Here is an 8,693-nt window from a genome sequence, read left to right on the forward strand (position 1 = left end):
GGCCTCGGCCTCGGCCTGCATTTGAGGCCGAGATGATCATGCCTTGGCATTTCTTCTTTTGTCTTCAGGAAGGCGAAGTACCCTGGCGAAACGCTGCGTTTCAGTTTTTGCGAACAAGTGCCAGGGCCGAGAGAAGGGGCTCCTTCGGCCAACTTATGGCCGTGATTTATCAGGCACAAACAAGTAGACGTCTATATCATTTCCGAGCTGTTTAGGACCAAAAATCAATAAGGTCAACATCATGAACTTCCGCTTCATGCATAGCCATGGTGGGAGATTATATGTAACTAAGATAACTGGCCAACAACTGTATCTGCTACTTAAAGAACTGTGGGGACTGAATCCATCAGATGGGGAATCCGCTGGATGAGACATATGACCGTCAACTGATTTTCTTGCATCATGCCAAGTTAAACTCTTAGCTGTCTTATGTGATTAAAACATCCTTTTAAACCTTGGAATTGGAGGAAAATACCACACCACCTTCGCTGCTACACCCTCTTTCAAGAACTCATCTTTGGTGAGCAGACAAAGTCTTTTTTGCCTCGTACATAGAGGAAGGTAGTGTATTTCCTTCTGGAAGCAATTCTCCTTGAAGTATCAATAATTTTGTAAAACAAACATCACTCATCCCATGTTTTGCTTTCAAATTATATAACTTCACCAAAGCCGACAACTTCGTGTACTTACTGCAACCAGGGTACAAAGGTTCATCGCCATCCCCAATCACATTGGCAAACTCATAAGGATCAGATCCAATATTGGCAAAATCATTATCATCCATCCCTAATTCTTCAGAAACATAACTGAACCTACTTTGCTCATCTTCGTCCACATTTCTACTAGCATTGGTAGTCCATTCCCAAGGTTCTCCGTGCCATGTCCAAATCGTATAGCTTTGGTCAATCCCATTAAAGGATAAGTGTTCCCTTATAATTCCAACCCCAAACAATCGAATATTCCCACATTTAACACATGGACAACGAATATGAGTTGTATTTCCAAGATTTTCTACTATATATTAAAGTGGAAAGACCAGCAATGAAACACTACCTCATTCAAATAGCAGAGAACAAATTGAAACTAAAAAATAAAACAATAACAAGACGAAGGTTTTTACAACATAATCGTCGTTTAATATAAATTCAGACGACGGCATCTATAGTTACCGTCGTCATTAAGATACCCAAACCCAGAAATTTGTATTGCTTTTTGAAGAACAAAGTACTGGGTTCTGGTAGCCTAAAGACGACGGTTAATGGAGAAACAGTCGTCTTTAGGCTACCAGTTGCGGATTAAAACTCAGATGACGGGAGTAAATGAACAACCGACGTATAATAAACATTTAGACGACGGTTTGATCCATCAACCGTCGTCGTGGTATAAAAAAAAATAGCTTAAATCTCCCATCTCCAATCCTTTTCCAAGAACCCATGGCCAAACAAACATAAAAGAACCCAAACAGAGAGTAATTATTAGAAGAATGCAAACACTAAAACATAAAATAACCCAAATATAGCTACGAATGAAAACACTTATGGATTTAAGAAGCCGTGCAATATCATTAAATAAAGAGATTAGGGTTTGCACTTACATGGATAAGATAACGAACGCTTCAGAGAGAGCTGAGAGAATATAACAAAAGGTTGAGAGAGAGCTGAGAGAATATACCCAATGCTTTGAGAGAGAGCGAAAACTTGAAGACAAATTTATGTTGAAGAGAGAGAACAAACTATTTTTGGGTTAAAGGGAAACTCTGAAAATTTTAGATCGCGGTCAAAAAATTTTAAGTACCGCGTTTTTCAACGACGACTGTAAATACTTAGATATGGACGTTTAATACTCATTTACGACGGCGGTTTCCATACAAAACCGCCGTTGTAAACAGAATATACGTCACCCCTTAATAACCGACGTCGTAAATATGAAATAATTAGTCGGGGTTTGGGTTTCCTGGGATTCGAACGCGCATAATTGACCAAAAACAGCGGGAGAAAACCGGTGTCGTTTCAATAAACCCTAAACCCTAATCCCTAAACCCTAAATTTTACAATAATTATAAAAATAATTATAAAAAAAATACACAAGTATGAGAAAAATGAACCAAAAATTGCTACGGACTCCTTACAACAATGCCTTCTATAATAGTAGGCTAAAATCTGGATTTCATCATTTTGAATTTATGGGCACTAATGGATCACATAAACTTTAGGGTTATGTTATGTAAAGTATAAGGAGTACCGTGCTTTATCTCGAAATTTGTTTGAATTTTATTATCATTTGAACTTTGAAAACTCAAATTACATTTTTCAGGCCTTAACGGGCAAGATATTGTCTCAATGAGTGCATAGAATTTGTCGGTATATTTTTCGGATTTTGTTTTGAATATATTATTAATATTAGTAATTAAATACAATAAAAAAATATTTGTAAAATTATATTTTTTAAAGCTTTAGGGGAGAGACAATATTTCAATGAGTGCTTGGTAGTTGTCAGTTTAATTTATTGAATTAGTTTTGAATTTAATATGGAATTAAATAAAATATAAAAGTCATTTAAAATTAAATGCCAAATGACCTAACCGACGTTGTATCCTTTTACAACGACGTTAAACAACACAAAAGAACGTCATATATTGTTTTAGACGTCGAAACGAACACAAAACGACGTTATTAAGTTACCACGTCGTCTTGTTTTACTCCCCGACGTGGATAATTAAGTTCCCATGTCATCTTGTTTTAAATAACTGACGTGGATGATAATGTTACCACGACATCTTGTTTTCGATAACCGACGTTGTTTATATATACGATGTCAAATGTTTTATGATAACCCCCTTTGTATATTATTAAGACGTCGATATGGTTGTACTAACAGACGTAATATATCAGTACAAATTTATCCATACAAGATGAAGTAAATAGAAACCGTCGTGTTTATTACTGTTACATGTCGTTTTTAGTAATTTCCATCGATGTTATATTTCTTGTTATATCTTGTTTTAAATAACTGACGTGGATGATAATGTTACCACGTCTTTTTTTGGATCATCGACGTGGGTTATTGTATTACCACGTCATCTTGTTTTGGATCATCGACGTTGTTTACCTATACGACGTCAATTTTTTTTTTGTTACTGCCTTTGTATATTATTAAGGCGTCGATATGGTTGTACTAACAGACGTAGTATATCAGTACAAATTTATCCATACAAGATGAAGTAAATAGAAACCGTCGTGTTTATTATTGTTACATGTCGTTTTTAACAATTGCCGTCGATGTTATATATCTAGTTATAGTAAGACAACCATTGTATACACATATGCGACTTGTAAATTAGAAGGAGATGTCGTTTTTTTGGGAATTCAATTAAGTTTTCATGAATTTTTTGGGAAATAAAAAAATTTCACAAAAAAATTAATTTATTTGATGGTTGTTCGATTGATTAGAAGAAAAATATTTATGTACATTTTTAATAAACTAAAATAAACCTTAACATTGTTAATAAATATTATGTACATCAATTATCATTCTGTAATAGCTTGTTCACGAATTCTGCCCATTCACGCCTAACTTCGTCAATATCCTCTTGTTTATACTTCACTTTATCATTTTTCTTTCCAAACTACAAAATAAATCAAAAAACCGACGTGTTATAAAGATACAAACGACGGTTTTAAAGAAAAAGCTGACATAGTAAAATAAAAAAATTATATCTAAAATTTTGCCTTTTACCATCTTCTCGAAATCTAGGTCTTGATCATAAATTGTATCTCTCATGAATCTCATCACGAAATAGCCACACTCTACACTTGTTGGTTGTACAGGAGTTCCAAGTAGATTTTTCCAAATGGCTCCTTTACGTGCTGAACATTTGTTTATATGAATGTTAAACATTTTAATTAACCTGTTACAAGAAAACAAGGAGAGTTACTGACAAAACCAAAAATCTAAAATAACATAGTAACCGTCGTGGTAAATCAGTCAAGACAACGGATTTTTAATATAAACAATGTGGTATTGTGTTTCAAATGGCGGTATGAAACTACCGTCGTTGTGTAACATTATAACATCAGTAACATTTCAAACGTCGTATAACAAAAAATTGAATAGAAAAAATTAATACGTCCATAAATAAAACCCAAATGACGTGGTGGTTAAGTTAACACGACGTTTTTAAGACAATACTGACGTAATAAATTGTTTAAAACGTCGGTATTATAAAAACCCGTCGTATACTTCAAATGCGGTAAAGCCTAAAAAATCTTATATCAGAATAAATAAACTTACGTATTCACTATACTTTTCATGTCGTCGTCAACGGCGTGGTTTGGCACTGAATTCATGTAATAGGCAGTCTCCTTCAATGGTCTCACAATGACCATCACCCAATGACCCATACACATAATGATCCATATAGGTTAAATAGTACTACAAAGAAAAATACTTTAAATAGTTAAGGGGACTAACCCTGGATTATAAGGGACCAAGAAAAATTGATCCCCATCTGCTCTTTTCAGGCGGTTTGACAGGTTTTTTGTTCGGTCTGATAGAGATCTAGATTGAGAGCTGACTAGCCCAGGGTCCACGAGGCCAATAAGGTTTACCATATTTGCCATTTTTAAATATTCAAATAGATACCTAAATATATGAAATTCAATTAAATGAGATTTTAATTTAAAAGAAAGGGAAATGTAAAACAAAATGGGATTTATAGAATTACCACATGTATACTGATATCACTGTGGTTCCAATCTCAACCAGGGAACCAAACTGCAAAATTTCTTCAGCGAAGAGGAAGGTATCATGCTCAAAGCCAAACACTTCCTTGGACATGTGAATTGTCAGAGCCTCGTTAGCAGGCAACAACTTGGTCTGGACTAGGCAATACACCAAAACTTGGGCAACAGCATAATAGGGTGGGAGGATTCCTTTGGTGAGTTTTGGGTGAAATCCCATGGCTAAAACTAGGCAATACACCAAGCACACCATTTACTAAACGAACATCATACGAACTTAAATTGTCCAATTTATAAGACTTATTGATTTCGGATCGAGTCCAAAACTTGGCCAACGTCATAATAGGGTGGGAGGAGTCCTTTGGTGTGTTTTGAGAGAAATCTGATGGCTAAAAGTAGGCTGTACATAAACCACTCCATATACTGAAAGAAATTCGTACAAACTTGAATTGTCCAATTTCTTAGACTTATGAATTTTGGATCGAGCCCAAAACTTGGCCAACGTCATAATATGGTGGGAGGAGTCCTTCGGGGAGTTATGGGTGAAATCCAATCTCTAAAACTAGGTTGTACACCAACCATTCCATTTACGGAACGAACTTCATAGGAACTTTAATGGTCCAAATTTTTATACTTATTGATTACATATTGAGCCCAAAACTTGGCCAACGTCATAATAGGGTGGGAGGATTCCTTTGGTGGGTTTTGAATGATTTATGACGCCTAAAATTAGGCAATACACCAACCACTCCATTTCCTAAACGACCTCGTATGAACTTGAATTGTCCAATTTCTTAGACTTGTTGATTTCGGATCGAGCCCAAAACGTTGCCAAAGTCATAATAGGGTGGGGGGATTCCTTCGGTGAGTTTTGAGAGAAATACGATGGCTAATAGTAGGCCATACACCAACCACTCCATATACTGAACGAACTTCTTACGAACTTGAATTCCCCAATTTCTTAGACTTCCGGATTTCGGATCGATCCCAAAACTTGGCCAACGTTATAATAGGGTGGGTGGATTCCTTTGGTGGGTTTTGAGTGAAATCCGATGGCTAAAACTAGGCAATACACCATCCACTCCATTTACTGAACGAACTTCTTACGAACTTGAATTGTCCAATTTCTTTGACTTACGGATTTCGGATTGAGCGCAAAACTTGGCCAACGTTATAATAGGGTGGGTGGATTCCTATGGTGGGTTTTGAATGATTTACGATGGCTAAATCTAGGCAATATACCAACCACTCCATTTACTGAACGACCCTCGTACGAACTTGAATTGTACAATTTCTTAGACTTGTTGATTTCGGATCAATCCCAAAACGTGGCCAACGTCATAATAGGGTGGGAGGGAGTGCTTTGGTGAATTTTGAGTGAAATCCACTCTCTAAAACTAGGCTATACACCAACCACTCCATTTACGGAACGAACTTCATAGGAACTTAAATTGTTCAATTTCATGGACTGATTGATTTCGGATCGAGCCCAAAACTTGACCAACGTCATAATAGGGTGGTGAGTTTTGTGAGAAATACGATGGCTAAAACTAGGCAATACTCCAACCACTCCGTATACTGAACGAACTTCATATGAACTTGAATTGTCCAATTTCTTACATTTATTGATTTTGGATTGAGCCCAAAACTTGGCCAATAGCATAATAGGGTGGGAGGTTTCCTTCGGTGAGTTTTGAGTGAAATCCCATGACTAAAACAAGGCAATACACCAACCACTCCATTTACAGAACGAACTTCTTACGAACTTGAATTGTCCAATTTCTTAGACTTATTGATTTCAGATCGAGCCCAAAACTTGGCCAACGTCATAATAGGGTGGGAGGAGTCCCTTGGTTTGTTTTGAGAGAAATCAAATGGCCAAAACTAGGCAATACACCAACCACTCCATTTACTGAACGAACTTCGTACGAACTTGAACTGTCCAATTTCTTAGACTTATTGATTTCGGATCGAACCCGAAACTTGGGCAACCATAATAGGGTGGGAGGAGTCCTTTGGTGAGTTTTGAGTGAAATCCATTGTCTAAAAGTTGGCTATACACTAACCACTTCATTTACGAAACGAACTTCGTACGAACTTGAACTGTCCATTTCCATATACTTATTGATTTCGGATCGACCCCAAAACTTGGCACTCGTCATAATAGGGTGGGCGGAGTACTTCGGTGAGTTTTGAGTGAAATCCAATATTTAAAACCAGGATATACACCAACCACTCCATTTACGAAAGGAACTTGAATTGTTCAATTTCTTGCACATATTTTTTTCGAATCGATCCCAAAACTTGGCCAATGTCATAAGTGGGTGGGTTGTGTCCTCTGGTGAGTTTTGAGTGAAATCCGATGGCTAAAACTAGGCAGTACACCAACCACTCCATTTACTGAACGAACTTCGTACGAACTTGAATTGTCCAATTTCTTGCACTTATTGATTTCGGATCGAGCCTAGAACTTGGCCAACGTCATAACAAGGTGGGAGGAGTCCTTTGGGGTGTTTTGAGTGAAATCCAATCTTTAAAACTAGGGTATACACCAACCACTCCATTTACGAAACGAACTTCGTACAGACTTGAATTGTCCAATTTCTTGGACATTTTGTTTTCGGATCGATCCCAAAAGTTGGCCAATGTCACAGTAGAGTGCGAGGAGTGCCTTGGTTTGTTTTGAGGGAAATCCGACAGCTAAAACTGGGCAATACACCAACCACTCCATTTAGTGAACGAACCTCGTTCGACCTTGAAATGTCCAATTTCTTAGACATATTAATTTCGGATCGAGCCCAAAACTTGGCTAACGTCATAATAGGGTGGGAGGAGTCCTTTGGTGAGGTTTGAGTGAAATTCAATCTTTAAAACTAGGCTATACACCAGCCACTCCATTTACAGAACGAACTTCGTACGAACTTGAATTGTCCAATTTCTTAGATTTATTGATTTCGGATCGAGCCCAAAACTTGGCCAATGTCGTAATAGGGTGGGAGGAGTCCTCTGCTGTGTTTTCAGTGAAATTCGATGGCTAAAACTGGGCATTACACCAACTTCTCCATTTACTGAATGAACTTCATACGAACTTGAATTGTCCAATTTCTTAGACTTAATGATTTCGGGTAGAGCCCAAAACTTGGCCAACATCATAATAGGGTGGTAGGAGTTCTTTGGTGAGTTTTGAGTGAAATCCATTCTCGAACCTTGGCTATACTCCAACCACTCCATTTCCGGAACGAACTTCGTACGAACTTGAATTGTCCAATTTCTTAGACTTATTGATTTTGGGAGGAGTCCATTGGCGTGTTTTAGTCAAATCAGATAGCCAAAACTAGGCAATACACCAAGAACACAATTTACTTAATGAACTTCGTACGAACTTGGTCTTTCCAATTTCTTAGACTTACTGCTTTCAGATCGATCCCAAAACTTGGCCAGCATCACATTAGGGTGGGAGGAGTCCTTTGGTGAGTTTTGAGCGAAATCCAATCTTTAAAACTAGGGTATACACCAACCACACCATTTACAGAACGAACTTCGTACGAACTTGAATTGTCTAATTTCTTAGACTTATTGATTTCGGATCGAGCCCAAAACTTGGCTAACGTCATAATAGGGTGGGAGGAGTTCTTTGGTTTGTTTTGAGTGCAATCCATTCTCTAAACCTTTCTATACAGCAACCACTTCAATTACGGAACGAACTTCGTACGAACTTGAACTGTCCAATTTCTTATACTTATTGATTTTGGATCGAACCCAAAACTTGGCCTACGTCATAATAGGGTGGGAGGAGTCCTTTGTTGAGTTTTGAGTGAAATTCATGCTCTAAAACTTGGCTATACACCAACCACTCCATTTACGGAACGAACTTCGTACGAACTTGAATTGTCCAATTTCTTATACTTATTGATTTCGGATCGAGCCCAACACTTGGCCAACGTCATACTAGGG

This window comes from Prunus avium, chromosome 2 (assembly GCF_965620075.1).
Source record: "Prunus avium chromosome 2, drPruAviu1.hap1.1, whole genome shotgun sequence".
Classification (NCBI taxonomy): domain Eukaryota; kingdom Viridiplantae; phylum Streptophyta; class Magnoliopsida; order Rosales; family Rosaceae; genus Prunus; species Prunus avium.